This window comes from Canis aureus, chromosome 32 (assembly GCF_053574225.1).
Source record: "Canis aureus isolate CA01 chromosome 32, VMU_Caureus_v.1.0, whole genome shotgun sequence".
NCBI classification, from domain to species: domain Eukaryota; kingdom Metazoa; phylum Chordata; class Mammalia; order Carnivora; family Canidae; genus Canis; species Canis aureus.
Window position 1 is genome coordinate 29,930,072 of NC_135642.1, and position 12,776 is coordinate 29,942,847.

The 12,776-nt window shown below is 41.1% G+C and overlaps 1 long non-coding RNA gene across 2 annotated transcripts in view; it reads right to left on the reverse strand.

Moving 5' to 3' along the window:
- The window catches only part of LOC144303315 (uncharacterized), a 50,835-nt gene extending 38,907 nt beyond the window's left edge, over positions 1-11,928 (reverse strand). For both annotated transcript variants that reach the window (XR_013370385.1, XR_013370386.1), the window contains exon 1: positions 11,683-11,928. This is a non-coding gene — a long non-coding RNA (uncharacterized LOC144303315). The remainder of the gene's footprint in view (positions 1-11,682) is intronic.
- Between the last annotated feature and the right edge of the window lie 848 nt (positions 11,929-12,776).

Sequence of the window (12,776 nt, forward strand, 5' to 3'; positions counted from 1 at the left end):
ACTTAAATTTTCAGGAAGGATTTATGAATGTGGAAAAATCATTTGACAGTAGCATGGTTTAGTTATCTAATTTGCAAATAAAATAGGCTACACAGAATATAAAAAGTAAAAATTCAAAGAATAGAGAAAGGTTTTATATAAATGATGGGGGATTTTTTTTTTTAAGAAAGAAAAAAATCTTATGACATCCTTAACATTTATTTCTGTAATCTAATGTCAATATTCCAACCAAATGTAAGATGGAAGAGCTTTGATTTGGGAGGGAAAAAAATCCTTTGAACATTGATCAACATGCGATTTTGCGATTATTTTACCTAGACTTCACTCCCTATGCTCTACTCTCCAATCACTGGACTGAGATGCTGTTTCCATTGAGTTGGGTTTACAATTATCCTTAAACAAGTAGAACTTCAAAGGCTGCTCAATAGGTATTTTCTGTTCTTCATTAGAACTCATAAATGTATAACCTACACATAAACAAGTCACTCTACCTAATTAAATCTCTTCATCTCTATTAAAAATTTAGAAGTGCTGCTTAAGTATAAACATGTCATCTGAAAAAAGGGGGGAGGGAGAAGCTTGTAATATCCGTGAATAACCATCTGAATCTCCTTTAGGCAAAGCCATGTTAATAATAGCACACATGCCCATAAATTTTTCTAATTATTTTAATATCAGTAAAGATTGCTTAAATGTAAAGGATATTCATTGTTGGCAATAATGCCCTCAAGTATTATCTGTGTCCACTAGGGAAACATGGTCCGGGTGCTTTAATTTACTTCAAAGACTTTCACATAGCCTTTCTCTTACTTTCTTTCTCTACTATCTATACCCTGGGAGAGGTAACACAGCACTTTCTCTGACAGTTGTATCTAGATGGAGAATGGATTTGTTTGTTTACTTGCTTTTGTTGTTTTTTTTTTTTTCAATCATATATCTAGACTCTAAATTCTTCAGAAGATAATCCATAAAAGATCTAGTTTGGAAATGGAAATGTTTCTCAAGTATTTTGAATTCGTGTTGTTTCATCTGTTGTTTAAAACAGTAAAGTTTTTAAACTCTTTTGCCCCTTTTTTGAAAACTTATGGAAGAATTAGAAAGCATCTCCAGCTAAACAAAGTAGTTTAACTTATGCTCAGGGTTCTCTTCCCAGGCTCCTAAAACTCTAAAAAAAAAAAATTCTTTTCATGAAGTTTGAAACAGTATTTGTAACACTGAGCTTTATGTCACAAGACTTGCCAGCATGTAAATGTTTGAGGAGGCCAATGTAGATTTTTTGAGCTATGAGGTGTTTTGTTAGAGCGCTCTCTTGTGGTAAAATGCCATCAGCATGATTTCTGTTCCACATTTTTGTAAAGGATACATTTAGTAATGCACTTCAGGAGAATTTTGACAAAGATAAAATGCAATGTGGGGTTGAATCTTTCTGGATTTTGGACCATCCTCTTCCCCCAAAAGACTTTAAAGTGCATCCACTCAAGCAAACGGGAATGTATGAGAGTTCTTAAACTATGAGAACTCTTAAAATATACACATACAGTTAATTACAAATGCAGAGCAATGTTCCTTCATGAAATGACACCCATTCCAAATTTCCTTCAGCTGGCTATGGATGAATTCCTTCCCTAAAAGCAACAACACTGTCAGATACTGACAGCATGAGGTTGATATAGTAGCTGCAGGCTAGGTGGATAATGTCACCCATCATTACCGGAGATGTCTTAAAATGCTGTGATGTAAAGTGCATGCATCTGCAAGGTGAATATATCTCCTATGCAGCAGGGTCCAGCAGCCTGAGTACTTGAAGTGAGTGTGACTTTTCTCTGATACCTCATCATATAAGGGCTGTAGGTATTCACAATGAAGAGAATGATATTGAAGGAGTAATTATAGTCAAGTATTTATGTAATTTGTTACTATGTAAAATATGAACAATGACTTCAGGCTGCTTTACCCAGAAGCCTCGCTGAAAGTAAATTTCTTTGTGATGAATCCTGCCCTTAACCAGGAAACCCAGGTTTGAATGAAATGAGGCCCTCTCTTTGACATATCAAATTTCAGGCCTTCAAGAAACCCTGGGAAATATACATTTCAAAGCTGTCATTTCACAGATTAAAAAAAAAAAAAAAACCAACAAAGAGGTGTAGGGATTTGCCCAAGGTCTCATGGTAAAAAAACAGTAAATCTGAATTAGAAAGGGGTGTCTTATAAATAAATAGTATGACTTACTTGGCTCCATCTTCCCAAGGGTTTCCCAGGATCCAATTCCCTATATTGGCCTGAAGTCTACCATCTGACTCAGTGGTCCCTGAATTGCTACTAAAACTTCTGTCCTGTTACTGAGTGGTCTGCCCTGGTTCTCGATAAATGACAACTATACTTTTTAATTTTTTTTTTTTTTTTAATTTATGATAGTCACAGAGAGAGAGAGAGAGAGAGAGAGAGAGGCAGAGACACAGGCAGAGGGAGAAGCAGGCTCCATGCACCGGGAGCCCGACGTGGGATTCGATCCTGGGTCTCCAGGATCGCGCCCTAGGCCAAAGGCAGGCGCCAAACCGCTGCGCCACCCAGGGATCCCACAACTATACTTTTTAAAACAAGACTAGCACCAACTGAAAACCACAACCAAACTCAATATAATGTTGAATACAAAATATCCTCCCTGGAAGTCTTTAAATTCCCATTCCATGTGAGTTCACGTATTAGAAGACTTGTCAGCCAAACTTCTTATACAAAATGTAATTAGAGTTTGTAAAGGAACTACTAACTTACCATTTTTTTTATTATATATACCACTGTCAGTATCCCTCCATGACTGACTTTATGGTATAGGAAGGTATAGGAAATACCTTTTAGTCACTTATGAAAATAAAAGTCCATAGAATGATTCAATAGAGGTAAAAGAACTAAGTGAGGTCTTAAACCAATTGCCCTCAACTGATACATTACATACAGCTGCGTTCCTATAGACTGGTTCTCTACGGTTGATGGACTTCCATCAAGATCCGATGCGATTGTAGTAGTAACAGGGACGACCACAAGATGGCACTCTTTTTCATTTTTAATTCATCGTAAGCAAAAAATAAATGTATGTCTGATTTTCACACAATCTCAAAATAAATGGGATTGTAGAGTATGCAGCTAATTTCATACACTATCATATTTAATGTTGTACCATATATCACAGTTGTGAAAATCTGCTCCCCACTTGCCTGAAGACGAGCCATGTGATGATGGAGAGCTTCTGTCTGGCTCTCCCCAAGCCCTGGAAAAGGGTATTGATAGTGCTCCTAAAGAATGCCAAGCTTTGGGAGAAAGGCTGTGTGTGTGTGTGCGTGCGTGCATGCGCGTGCCACATGCGCGCGCCACATGCACGCACACTCACTCACATGCAGGTGTATGTACATACTGCATAATTCTATATTTTTCCTAAGAAATGTTTGTCTAAAAAGTATGTTAGTTAAATTCTATCCAACTTAGAGTTTTCTATCTTCAAGGATAAAGTAGAGGCTCTCCCATGACTGTCCCTTCCTTTACAAACTCCCCTCCCAAAGGGACTTCAGGGTCTCTGACACACAGACAGTAATTCCTCTCTTGTGCATTGAAATAACAAAGTCTTTGTAGTTATCTTTAGTAGGCAGCAGACAGCATTTGATTTGACAGGAAGATGAGTGAAAAGGAAACAGCATATGGAGAAGACTTCAGTGACTGGGCCAGATTTTTCAAAGCCTGTTTCCACAGCATGCTAGTTCCCCAAACTGGACAGAAATATTTTTCTAATAAAAAATATAAATGTTGGATTTCCAACAAATGGTGCTGAAACAATTCAATGTCCATATACAAAAAAGATGAACCTGGACAGAAACATTACACCTTGCACAAAAATTAACTCAGAATGGATCACAGGCCTAAATGTGAAATGGAAAAATATAAAAACTTCTCGAAGAAAACATAAATGAAAAATTACATGACCTTGTGTCTGATAATGAGTTTTTAAATACAACATCAATAGAACAGCTTATGTATGAAAGACAGTAAGTTGGACTTCATTAAAATTAAAACCTCTGCTCTGTCAAAGACACTGTTAAGAAAATGAAAAGACAAGCTTGGAAGATTAGAAAGAAAATGAGAAGACGGACTGAAAGAAAATATTTGCAAAACACAGCACTGATAAAGACCTTATATCAAAAATATGAAAGAACCCTAAAAGTCAACAATTTTTTTATAAAGGCAGAATAAAAAGCAGGCAAAGGTCTGAACAGACACCTCACCAAAGAAGATATAGATAGATGTCAAATAAGCCTAGAAAATGTGCTCAAAATCATCTGCCATTAGGGAACTGCAAGTGAAAACAAGATACTACTAAACAACTATTACAATGACTACATCCAAAACAAAAAACAAAACAAAACAAAACAAAACAAAAAAAACTGGGGGCAAATGCTGGCAAAGATACGGAGTAACAAAAACACTCACTCAATCCTGATGGGAATACAAAATGGTGCAGCAATTTTGAAAGACAGTTTGGCTGTATCCCACAAAACTGAACATAGTCTCCTCATATAACTCAGCAATTGTACTCCTAGGTATTTATCCAATGAACTAAAACTTATATCCTCACAAAAATCTGCACAGATTGGAAGCAACCAACATGTCCTTTAACAGGTAAATGGATAAACAAACTGTGGTTCATCCAGACAATGGAATACTACCCAGGGATCAAAAGAAACAGTCATTAAGACACAAAAGGACATGGATATATCTTCAGTGTATATTGCTAAATGAAAGAAGCCAGTCTAGAAAAGGTACCTACAATATGATTCCAATTAAATGACATTCTAGAAAAGCAAAACTATAAGCTAGTAAACAGATCAGTGGTTGCCAGGAGTTAGGAGTGTGAACTTGAGTAGATGAAGTGCAGTGAATTCTGGGGGTGTTGAAACTATTCTCTGTATTACTGTATATGAGATGCAAATAAGAAAAAAAATACTTGCAGACAAGTAAAGGAGGACAGAGGATCCCAGAATGGAATATAAAATGTGACAAACAACCCAATTATAGTACAAATGTGTAACCTCATTGAAGGGGGTGAGGGTAAATGATAATGATTGAAGCAATTTTGGAAATAAGTAGAATCTGTTAACACCAAAGTAAAAAGGAATTGCACACAGCACTATACTCCAGTTGATAATGCTGTTTTCCTTGGGGATTTGGGTTAAAAATTCTGATACTGCTAAAACTACATTAGAATTGAACAACTGAGTAAATCGATAAAAAATGGCAGGAACTACATTTCTCACTGTTGGAGTGAGAATTTACAGATAAACGGGGAGGAAGTTAGAATGATCCATGTAGCAATAAATTAAAGTTGGAGACACTAGCATGAACTCACATTTAGTTTAATGTAGATATGGACAATTACACACAGAAAAATGTATAGATGGGTATATATACAAGTTAGTATACACAACATACATTTTCTTGCTCTTTCAGCTGAGAGGGCCCAGAAATATGACATTCCAACAGCAATGAGCCCACGTAACACCCATATCTTGGTTTCTTTTCTTTTTTCTCATATCTCAGTTTCTAATACTAATTCTCTGGTGAAGAGAACTAGGGCTACTCAGAGAAATGGCAGATTCAAGGACTGGGGTAGGAAATATACAAGACAATCCTGGAGTATCTATCTTGCAGTGCCAGAGAGTTAAGAAAGTTCTCTAAAAAAAAGTCTAACTTAATGTATCACAAGGACACAGGAGCCAGCTGAAAGATCTCCCAGTAGTCAAAGCTAAAACAATTTGGGCAATAAAATAAAGTTGTATTGGATTATAACCCAAAGTGTGAAATAAATATTGAGTCCCAACTGATATAAATTAATGACTAAGTAATAATAGGAATAAATAAATAAGGAAAAGAGACAAATTCACTATGACAAATTTTAAATTACTTGTGTATATACTCTATCCTCAAAGAAGTGGCACATAACTCTCAACTCCTTAAGAGAACATGGAACATGGAAATGAGTAACTTTACAGGGAAGAAACCTAACAAACACTACCTTAGCTAGTGATCAACATTAACATCAACAGTGATAAGTCATGTTAACAGGATGACCCTTGATAGATGATGATGAAAATGGCTTGTTACTCTGTAGTCTTCCTCCAAAAATAAATGACTCCAACCTAATCATGAGGAAAACAGCAGACAAATTCCAACTAAGGGACATCCTATAAAATATCTGACAAGTGATCCTCAAAACTGTCAAGGTAACCAAAAACAAAGAAAGTCTGAGGAACTGTCACAGGACTACTAAATATAGTGTGATATTCTGGATGAGAATCTAGAACAGAAAAGGGACATAAGGGGAAAACTGAACAAACCTGAATAAACATAGACTTCAGTTAATAATACTGTATCAGTGTTGGTTTATTCATTATGACAAACATATCATTCTAATATAAGATGTCAATAAAAAGAACCTGGAGGGGTGGAATCCCTGGGTGGCTCTGTGGTTTAGCGCTTGCTTTTCAGCCCCAGGGTGCGATCCTGGAGTCCTGGGATCGAGTTCCACATCAGGCTCCCTGCATGGAGCCTACTTCTCCCTCTGCCTGTGTCTCTGCCTCTGTGTGTGTGCGTGTGTCTCTCATGAATAAATAAATAAATAAAATCTTTAAAAAAAAAAAGAACCTGGGTATAGAGAATACAGGTACTATTGCACAATAATTTTGTAAATCTAAAACTCTTCTAATTTCAAAAGTTTAAGTTTAAAAATGGAGTCAGGCAGCCCCGGTGGCACAACGGTTTAGCGCCACCTGCAGCCCAGGGCGTGATCCTGGAGACCCTGGATCAAGTCCCATGTCAGGCGCTCTGCATGGAGCCTGCTTCTCCCTCTGCCTGTGTCTCTGCCTCTCATTCTCTCTCTGTGTTTCTATGAATAAATAAATAAAATATTTAAAAAAAAAGTTTAAAAAAAATAAAAAATAAAAAAGATTGAGTCTTCTCCCAATTCATACACACACACACACACACACAATTAATGGATAGACTTTTCTTCCATTTTTATTTAAAATTCTGATGCAGAGGCAGTAGAGTGACCTGATTACCAACAAAGGTGTTGGTATAAGAGATTTGTTCTCTGCCTCTCACTAGCTGTAGGACTTTGAGAAAGTTAGTTAAACTCCCTGAACCTCAACTCTTCTCAGTCAAATGGACTCAGGATAACCTACTTCATAGGCATGCCAAAAAAATTAAATGTCATGGGGCACCTAGGTGACTCAGTCAGTTAAGCATCTGCCTTTCACTCAGGTCTTGGTCCCAGGCTCCCTGCTCAGCAGGCAATCTGCTTATCTCCCTCTGCCCCTCCCTCTGCCCGTGCTCTCTGTCTCTGCCTCTCCCAAATAAATAAAATCTTTTTTAAAATTAAATGTCATAATCTATATCAAACAGTGTCTAGCACAGAATAAGTTCAAAAAAGTACTGCTCTTATTAGCTAGTTACCGTGGACTGACTGACAAAGATCCTCGTAGTAAAACAGATTTACATGGAAAAACTCAAAATGTACAAAATCTCTACATCAAGTCCTCTATTGTGTATGAGAGAATGATAAATTCTTAACCTATAAAACACCAACATCAATTCGAGACAAATATTCAAACAGCTATTTACTCCAGGTTCAAACAATATATTCTAACTAACAGAAAGCCTTTCTGGTGAGAGAGATTTGTGGGTTTCTTCTCTAATTTCCTCAGTCTGACTCCTGGACTCAGCCCATAGAAATGGGTTTTTAGTCCCTAACTCTGTGCAGACACCCTGAAAAAGCTGCCCCCTCTCTTCTCTTCATCTTGCCTTGTGCCTTCTTTTGTTCTGCCTTTTCATTTATTCCTTCACTCCCCTTTCTCTCCCCAAAACCTCTCCATGGCTCTCCTTTGATATACATGGAGCAAGTACCCTCTGCTCCATGTTCAAGTCCAGAGAATGGAGGAGAAAATGGAGAGGACTAAAAGGCAATCAAACCCTATATTTGGAAAGGTTAATTCCCACTAGCAAACCTTATAGGTTAGTGAGCTAAGAGGGAAGTCCTCCACAGGCCTCCTTCTACAACCTAGCCTCAGTAAAAGCCAGCCTCCAGGAAAGGAGGTGAGGACAGGTACGAGAAGGACCATCACTTTAGATGTCATTTCCTAGAAATAATTTATGTATACATTTTTGAGGCATGGAACCTGTACACATATGATTATAGAATTTTCAATAAAAAAAACTGCTCCTGGGTTATGTAACACATGTAAGGTGGTTCATTATTCTTTTTTTTTTATTGGAGTTCAATTTGCCAACATATAGCATAACACCCAGTGCTCATCCCATCAAGATGGTTCATTATTCTGTGATATTCCCAGAAGTAATTCACAGGGACTTGGCCACAAGAACAAGCCTGAGAGGTACCTCCTAAAATTAAAATTTGCCATGGTTTAACATGTCCATACAGAATAGAAAACACACTCTGATGGCTTCCTGGCCTTTTCCATGCTTTTGATCTTGCAGGACCAAAACTCCCCAGAATCTAGGCAACTTGATTATTTCCTACAGCTTTTACTACCATTATTTAATTACAGTCATTGTCACATGGTTCCAGAAAATAGGCCCTTAAATCCTCTCCCTACAGGATCTGGCCTAATCTTTGACAAAAGAGGTAAGAATATGCAATAGCAAAAAGACAGTCTCTTCAACATACAGTCCTGGGAAAATTGCAAAAGAATGAAACTGGACCACTTTCTTATACCATACACAAAAATAAATTTAAAATAGATTAAAGACCTGAATGTAAGACCTGAGACCATAAGAATCCTAGAAGAGAGCAGAGGCAGTACTTTCTCTGACATCAGCTTTAGCAATATTTTTCTAAATATGTCTCCTGAGGCAAGGGAAACAAAAGCATAAATACACTACTAGTAGTGTATTTGACAACATCAAAATAAAAAGCTTCTGCACAGCAAAAGAACAATCAACAAAACTAAAAGACAATCTACCAAATGAGAGAAGACATTTGCTAATGACATATCTGATAAAGGGTTGTATATAGATATAAAGAACCGCTACAACTCAACACACACACACAGACGCACACATATATTTCAATCAAAAATGGAAGACATGAACAGACATTTTTCCAAAGACATATAAATGGCTAACAGACACATGAAAAAATGCTCAACATCACTCATCATCAGGGAAACACAAATTCAAACCAAAATGAGGTATCACCTCATACCTATCAGAATAGCTAAAATGAAAAACACAAAAAACAAGTGCTGGCAAGGATGTGGAGAAAGGGGAATCTTCTTGCACTGTTCATGGGAATGCAAACTGGTGCAGCCACTGTGGAAGACAGCATGGAAGTTCCTCAAAAAATTAAAAATGGAATTACCATATGATCCAGTAATTCCACTGCTGGGTGTTTATGCAAAGAATATAAAGTGCTAATTCAAAAAGATAAATGTACCCCTATGATTACCGCAGCATTATTTATAATGGTCAAGATAGGGAAGCAACCTGTCCTTCCTTCCACAGATTAATGGATAAAGATGTAGTATGTATATACCATAAAAAAGAATGCAATCTTGCCATTTGGAACAACAGAGATGGATCTAGAGGATATACTGGTAAGTGAAAAAAGTCACATCCAAAGAAAGATAAATATCATATGATTTCACTCATATGCAGAATTTAAGAAACAAACGAAAAAAGAGACAAATGAAAAAACACTCTTAACTCTAGAGAACAACCTGGTGGTTGCCAGAGGAGAGGTGGATGTGGAATGGGTGACATAGGTGAAGGAGATTAAGAGTATACTTATCTTTCTTTTTTAAGATTTTATTTATTTATTCATAGACACAGAGAGAGAGAGAGAGGCAGAGACACAAGCAGAGGGAGAAGCAGGCTCCGCGCAGGGAGCCCAATGTGGGACTCGATCCCCGGTCTCCAGGATCACACCCCAGGCTGCAGGCGGCGCCAAACCGCTGCGCCACCGGGGCTGCCCAAGAGTACACTTATCTTAATGGGCAATGAGTAATGCATAGGATTGTGGAATAACTGTATTATACATACTAACATATGTAACACTCTATGTTAACTATACTGTAATTAAAATTAAAAAAAAAAAAAAAAAAAAAGAGGGGATCCCTGGGTGGCGCAGCGGTTTGGCGCCTGCCTTTGGCCCAGGGCGCGATCCTGGAGACCCGGGATCGAATCCCACATCGGGCTCCCGGTGCATGGAGCCTGCTTCTCCCTCTGCCTGTGTCTCTGCCTCTCTCTCTCACTGTGTGCCTATCATAAATAAATAAATAAATAAATAAATAAATAAATAAATAAATAAATAAATAAAATTAAAAAAATAAAAAGAAAAAAATAAAAAAGAAAAAAAGAAAAAGGATCTGTTAGGTCATCAAATTAAACATTTTAACGAACACCAGAGATTGGCCAAAACATTATTTCCCAGCCATCATCAGCTCACATATATTCAGCAACTTGATATGGTCCAAAGTTGATGGAAACATAAAGGGGAAAAAGCAGTTGGGGGGAGGGGACTCCCCCCAATGTATTTATCTTACATTTGTCTCACTGCCAAGAAGATGAATGATGCTAGCTATCAAATAAATTCAAGGACACCCCATACTAAGATTCAAACACTGCGCATTTCCCTGATGGGCTTGTACAGTCAAGTCTCCTGATGTGTTAACAGACAGGAAGGCACAGGTAGGAGGCACATCCCAAGCTAACTATAGGACAGGAGGAAAAGCCAAGAGACCCATGGAGGCTAAATTCCCATATGGAAATAGGCCACAGAAGGAGGACAAGCCACACAGGACCCTTGAAACTAGAGTCCACTGCCCTGTGCAAATACCATACAGTGGAAAAGTCTCTCCTGGGTCTCTGAAGAGACAACTCTCTAATAATACCGTACAGTATTCCTTATGTATATATTACCTACCTGATTATATATGAAATAGATTTATTGGATTAAATACTTCCACTAAACCAAGGACTACGCCAGGGACATTACCTGAAATACCTCATTGAATCATCACAACCCTGTGAGGTAAACAGTACTGTTCCCAGGGGAGCAGACTTAATGGGCACTGTGCGGAGACACCCCCGCCCCCTCCCCGGGGAAAGAATTCAGCTTATGTGAACTCCCCGGGCTCCAGGGAAACGACCAGTGCTGGGGACAAGCCAATCATCCTAAGTGCCTCCCGGCCGCCTCAGGGGCTTGCTGCCTCCAGACGCTGCGCAACCACTGGGGCCCCTCACACCTGGATTCTTTGGGTTGGCGGGGGGGGGGGGGGGGGGGGAGGCGTGTACTTAACTCATTCCTGAGGAGGAGCCCTCAAAACCATTATAAAATACACCAGAGGGCAGCCCGGGTGGCCCAGTGGTTAAGCGCCGCCTTCAGCCCAGGGCCTGATCCTGGAGACCCAGGATCGAGTCCCTCGTCAGGCTCTCCGCATGGAGCCTGCTTCTCCCTCTGCCTGTGTCTCTCATGAATAAATAAAACATTTTAAAATAAAATAAAATGAAAATAAAATACACCAGAGGTGTATTAGTGACCCACCTTAACTGGCCCTTCCCGTTAAATGCCTTACTCGGATTCAGTTTGCGGTAACGCTGCACGTTTTGTCAGGCTCCTACCTCATTCACGACTCGGGGCCTGGCTTTCCAGAGCGGCGACGGGCGGCAACTCGCGGTAGGGGGAGGCCCGGCGGGCAGCTGGCGGCCCCTCGGCTCGCCCTCGCAGGCCTCCCGGCCCGCCCCCCGGGGCGATGGGCACCCACGGGCACCCACGGGCACCCAGGCGCCTCCGGCCCTCGACCGCGACCCAGCTGGCCTCGGGAGCCTAGAACGCGCGCCTGTCGCCCGCGGCCAACCTCCCCTCCGCGTGACGGCGGCGGGAGGCCCGGAGCCTGCGCACTACGCGCCGCCCAACGGGATGACGGGAGGACTGCGGCTGCGCGGAGGCTGCGCGGCGGCGGCGGGACGCTGAGCGAGCACCAGCTCCGCATGCGCCCTGCTCAGCTCGCCGTCGCCCGCCGGCTCGTGGGCGCGCTGCCGCGGAGGGGCCTGTGAGACTTGCTCTTCGGCATATAGCGTGAGTGTCGCGTGGGGGTAAAACCCACTTCACGAGAGGACACTCAGCGGCCGGTGTGCAGAACCGGTGCTGGACCTCGGCTGTGTGGCCGGCTGATGAGCAGGGCGGCCCGCTGACAGGCCTGCTGTCGCCTACCTTGAAGCGCCCGTGGTGTATCCAGGCGCGAGTTGCTCGCCCACCTGCGCGTCGCTGCCCTGCTGGACGTCCCACAGCCCATGCCCAAGGCCTGCCTGCACAATCAGTGGACCCCCATAGGAGAAGGCCACGTGGCCGACGTTAGCGCCCACTTGCAGGAAGCCCTGGACTTCACCGGCCGTGTCGGGGAAACGGGAGGCAAGATCCTTGTCACTGTGAGGCCGGGATTCCGCGTCCAACTACCGTCTGCGTGACTCACCTCGTGAAGATCTAGCCCAACTTTGGCTTCGTGGGCCAGCAGCTCCTGCAGTAGGAGTCTGGGGTCCTGCCTCCCCTGCCCACCACACGGGCTCCCTCTGGCCCAGAGGAGGCAGCCAGCTCTACGTGTACAGCCCGATTGCAAACGTTGAGCCCTGACGTGCAGGGTTCCTACTGCACATTCCCTCCCTAAGCGCAGCTGACAGTGCCTACCAACTGGATGGTCTCAGAGAGTGCTGTAGGA